A 5682-nucleotide genomic window follows, 5' to 3' on the forward strand; every position below is an offset into this window, starting at 1 on the left:
TAGATTTGCACAACGAAAACGTGGAATGCAATGTGACGTCCCTTTAAGGCACTACCGGCACTGCCAGTGCCTTTAAAGGACGTCACATTGCCTTAAAAGGATGTCACATGCAGGCGCGTACGCAGGGGGGGGGGGGTGTTTGGGGGGTTAACCCCCCCCCCTTTGGTATTTTTATGTGTGTAAACCCCCCTAAAAAATCCCTAAACCCCCCCTTTGTTTGTTTTTTTTTAAAATTATTAAATTGACTTTACACACTGGACTTATGCTGAAAGGGAGGGGGGGGGGTGCTGGAAACACGCATATGCGTACCCTAAATAACACTTAAGTGGGGGCCGGGGCGGGGGCCAGAGCCAAACGCAAGATGAATCAAGCTCCTCGAAGGAAAATAGCTTCCCGCAACCAGATAAGTCCTTATCCATCAGATCGTCAACCAGTATCTCAACTCATTAAGGTCTACTGGTATTACATCAATTACATTCTCTGATACAAGTATCCTAATGTATAAGGCATGAGTATCATTTCAGACTTTTAAGAGGCAATAAGGTTGGACACCAATATTTCTCTCTCCATATCCAGTGTCGTCTCAAATGCAATATATGACTGTTCTTTATTCCTTAGATTTTCTCACGAGCTATATACCACTAAACAAAATTATGTATATAAACAATTTGATACAGATGCTCATTTCTTTATCCAAGGAATTCGTGACATTTGAGCTGAACACAATTTCTCTAGTTTCCCTTCTTTCTTGTATTCCCACCCTCCCTGGCTTTCTTATAATCTATTAATCAGAATCTGTCTTCAGTATACTTTTCCTTTGCCCCATTCTCATTCCTCGTATTTTCTTGTCGACCCGTTTCATTTTTCAGGCTGGATCTTTCTTTTTTTCCAATCCCTGCCTCCTTCTCATTCACTCATTCATTATTCTCTTGCACCCCCGTCACTCGTTCTTGCTCTCAATTATTTTATCTTTTCCAGCAGCCTTCAGGAAAGCTCCTTGAAGTGTGGGAGCCCCGAATTTGCCAAAAAATTGATAGCAAGATTTCACTTCAATTGTACCACAATGCGAAAGAGGATGTCATTTAAGACACACTTCTGCAACCGCCCCCTCCCCCTAGATATGTGTCTGAATACGTATATTGATTTTTAAAAGAATACATAATTTGGGTTTTCAGTTGTATGCAGAAAACCTAAATTTGTATTCTATTCGACTTCAAACACAATTGTTTTGAAAATCCTTGCAGAAATGTGTCTTAAATGACATCTCTTTCAAATTATGATACAATTTTGGTAAAATGTTGCCAAAATTTTAGAGGGGCTTTAACATAATGGAGAAGAGAGTAAAGGAAGTGAATTTCAGTTGTATGCAGAAAATCTAAATTTGTATTTTTACATCAATATTGGACTTCAAACACATTCGTTTTGAAAATCCTTGCAGAAATGTGTCTTAAATGACATCCTCTTTCACATTATGATACAATTTAAGTGAAATGTTGCCAACATTTTAGAGGGGCTTTAACATAATGGTTCCACATACAATGAACATTCTTTCTCTTTATTTTTATTCAAATATTTCTTCTTTTAACTCTTTCATTCTTTCTTCCATCAATCTTCTTCTAGTCTCTCTTCTTCCTACTAATTTACTCTCCTCTTCCACTCTCTCTCCTCTTTCAATCTCTCCTCTTCCACTCTCTCCTCTTTCAATCTCTCCTCTTCCACTCTCTCCTCTTTCAATCTCTCCTCTTCCACTCTCTCTCCTCTTTCAATCTCTCCTCTTCCACTCTCTCCTCTTTCAATCTCTCCTCTTCCACTCTCTCCTCTTTCAATCTCTCCTCTTCCACTCTCTCTCCTCTTTCAATCTCTCCTCTTCCACTCTCTCCTCTTCCACTCTCTCCTCTTCCACTCTCTCCTCTTTCAATCTCTCCTCTTCCACTCTCTCCTCTTTCAATCTCTCCTCTTCCACTCTCTCTCCTCTTTCAATCTCTCCTCTTCCACTCTCTCCTCTTTCAATCTCTCCTCTTCCACTCTCTCCTCTTTCAATCTCTCCTCTTCCACTCTCTCCTCTTTCAATCTCTCCTCTTCCACTCTCTCCTCTTTCAATCTCTCCTCTTCCACTCTCTCTCCTCTTTCAATCTCTCCTCTTCCACTCTCTCCTCTTTCAATCTCTCCTCTTCCACTCTCTCTCCTCTTTCAATCTCTCCTCTTCCACTCTCTCCTCTTTCAATCTCTCCTCTTCCACTCTCTCCTCTTTCAATCTCTCCTCTTCCACTCTCTCCTCTTTCAATCTCTCCTCTTCCACTCTCTCTCCTCTTTCAATCTCTCCTCTTCCACTCTCTCCTCTTTCAATCTCTCCTCTTCCACTCTCTCCTCTTTCAATCTCTCCTCTTCCACTCTCTCCTCTTTCAATCTCTCCTCTTCCACTCTCTCCTCTTTCAATCTCTCCTCTTCCACTCTCTCCTCTTTCAATCTCTCCTCTTCCACTCTCTCTCCTCTTTCAATCTCTCCTCTTTCAATCTCTTCTCTTCCACTCTCTCCTCTTTCACTCTCTCCTCTTTCAATCTCTCCTCTTTCAATCTCTCCTCTTCCACTCTCTCCTCTTTCAATCTCTCCTCTTCCACTCTCTCCTCTTTCAATCTCTCCTCTTCCACTCTCTCTCCTCTTTCAATCTCTTCTCTTCCACTCTCTCCTCTTTCACTCTCTCCTCTTTCAATCTCTCCTCTTTCAATCTCTCCTCTTCCACTCTCTCCTCTTTCAATCTCTCCTCTTTCAATCTCTCCTCTTTCAATCTCTCCTCTTTCAATCTCTCCTCTTCCACACATTTTTTCCTCCATATTAAAAAACAAACCCCCAAATCATTAGAAAAATGACACAAAATATACCAATGTGACTGTATACTATTCATTTTTACTATCATAAAGTTGATCATTTCTAAAGCACATACACATTCACAATATATATATATGCAAAAATATGGAATAAATAGGCATATATCCATTGATTCCATTCCATTCTTTGCACATTGTGTTTGAGAATAGAAATCATTTGTATATCTCATCAACGTCATGAATTATACAATCATCTCAGTGTTGATGAAGAGCTTCAAGTCATTTGGATCCTATCTTGTAAACTTGTTTTGTGTGATTGTAAACTTGTTTTGTGTGATAGTAAACAAATATACCATGCACTGAGAGCCTCTAGTTGAAATTATGGATCGAGGTGGCAAGAAAAGCACTATTTTTTTGAGGGGCGCAGTCCCGAAGTAAATAGTGCTATTTCTGTCGCCGAGGAATCCATAACTTCACTAGTGGCTTAAAAAAGTGCATGATATATTTGTTTTATATTTTTCAAACGAACCTTCATAAAAGTAATAATAATAATAATGTTTACTGTCACTGAAGTAGTGTTGAGTGCAGTGAGAGCAGCGCAGACCGCAACCGATAGCACATTGATCTTGATCGATTGCATACATATGACGTCATCCACAGTATAGTGCACTATACCATGGATGACGTCACAGTTACATCATAGCAATGTTATGCTTGGTCACATGATGTTATGTTGACCAATCACTGAACAGGATTTCATTGATCAAAAATATAATGTCCAATATAGCCAATACATGTAGATGGTAAAAATGATATTCAAGAGTAGACTATTAATGACACATAAAGCATTAGGTAAAATAGTATTTGGTTTATGTTCAGCACATACCACATTAAAGTGTAACCTTTCAATGTACATACACTTCAAAATAGCCTCAGAAAAAACAAATTTTACCTTGTATACAAAAGTTATCATTGCACAGTGCATTCAAGGAACGAATCCTACCAAGGTCCATTTACCTCATGTGGGTTAGGTGTGGCACATGTGGGATAGGTGTGGCACATGAGGGATAGGTGTGGCACATGTGGGATAGGTGTGGCACATGTGGGTTAGGTGTGGCACATGTAGATTACAGTGTACCAGTCGCTAAACATACTTTCGAGGGGTCAGTGACACAAAGACGTAAATCCATTTTGGGAAAAAGTGGTTCATGTGTCACTGAGCACTTGGTCTTTAAGTCTATGTTTCACTAGCCATTGACTTCAATGGGGTGTTGGGTGGAGTTACATGTAAGTCTTTGTGTTTCCTAGAAAGCCCACATTTTTCGGATCATTTTGATATCAAATACTCATTTGGGCAAAATATGGAGTTACGTCTTTGTGTCACTGAACCTTTGTTCTGTATGTTACAGGTCCTATGTCACTCTATCATATTCAAAATACGAGCTTCACATATTACTTCTATTAAGAGATGTTGCAAGTTTTAATATAATTAAAAGTTTAATACAAATTGTCTGATGTTCCCTGGTGCTCACTCAACCTGTTCTCTATCTTGTATTTGGCTCCTAGTCTCTATCTATATCATTTATACATTGCAAATGCTTTGTTTTGTATCGTATCGTTTTGTTTGTTTTCACTGTATACTTGAATTCTTTTTTATTGAGTGAAATAAATAAATTAGTTACAATATACTAGATGAGACTTGAGAGTAGAACTAATCAATGCACCAGTATAATTCAAAATGGTATAAGAATGTCTCTAGCAGCATAGCATAAGTTTGAGGTGACATTTAAGTAATACATATATAAGTGGTCAATTCTCCCTTTTAAAAGATAGTTACAAACATTTGCTGTCCATGACATATGCTAAATGAACCAGATATTGTATACGAATGTCAAATACAGTTGTTCAGGTAATTTGGGGTGCTTTCTGCTCTGAAATCTTTGCAAATTTAGCCAGATGTCAAGATTTGCAAAACTTTCATGCTGTTGTATGATTGCATTGCAACACTTTCAGATTTTGAACAGATTCTGGTTTCACATTAATTAGACTAGGGGTTTGCCTAAATGAGTAAGCATTTTTCTAGAGATGTGAAAAATTGCAAAAACTGAGAAATTGGAGCATTATTAAAAAAAAATCATGTCTACTAAATCCTGTGCGATTGCTTATTTCAGAATATAACACTCCCAGTGTACAGGAATTTGAGGAGGCTTCAAGGGAACCATAACCTTCATACTAGGTTACTTTTATTGTAAAGTTTAAGAGATTTGAACCAAATTAATGAAAATTTGAACAAAAATCAGGCAAGGAATAAGGAAGTGAAAGCTTTTAAAAATAACTTGTCACCAGAGGACAATATTTAATTTGATGACATTATTTATGAACAACTCTCCATGCCTTCTGACCATGACATTTCACAATTCTTTCATATTCTTCAGATTTATTTGTGTTCATGATTTGACTTCATAAAATGTCAAGCAGAATATAATTCTGCATACTATATCTTGTTTGCAGGGGAGTTCAGTATCTCAATCACAAGAAAGAAGGAAAAATATGAAATTTAAAATACGGATATGAAACCACTGCTCTACCTATGAGGCATTGCATCTTATCGGTCGGTGATCCATTTGTGGATTTGGCAGCCACAAAGATAAAATGATTGAATATTCCTAGCATTCACAACTTTGTTATTATTTGCCCAACTTCTATCAAACTTTCACCAACCCTTTTCCCTCTTTGACTGCTGTCACACAATTCAAGTTGTTTTAAAGCCCCACTGTCCTACTTGTAGCTACTTGACCTCTCAATATATAAAACTTCCCCAATCAGTGCTTGTTGGTCCCCCATGATCTTCTTTTTC

Source organism: Strongylocentrotus purpuratus, unplaced genomic scaffold (genome assembly GCF_000002235.5).
Source record: "Strongylocentrotus purpuratus isolate Spur 01 unplaced genomic scaffold, Spur_5.0 spur5_scaffold_16, whole genome shotgun sequence".
In the NCBI taxonomy this organism is placed as follows: domain Eukaryota; kingdom Metazoa; phylum Echinodermata; class Echinoidea; order Camarodonta; family Strongylocentrotidae; genus Strongylocentrotus; species Strongylocentrotus purpuratus.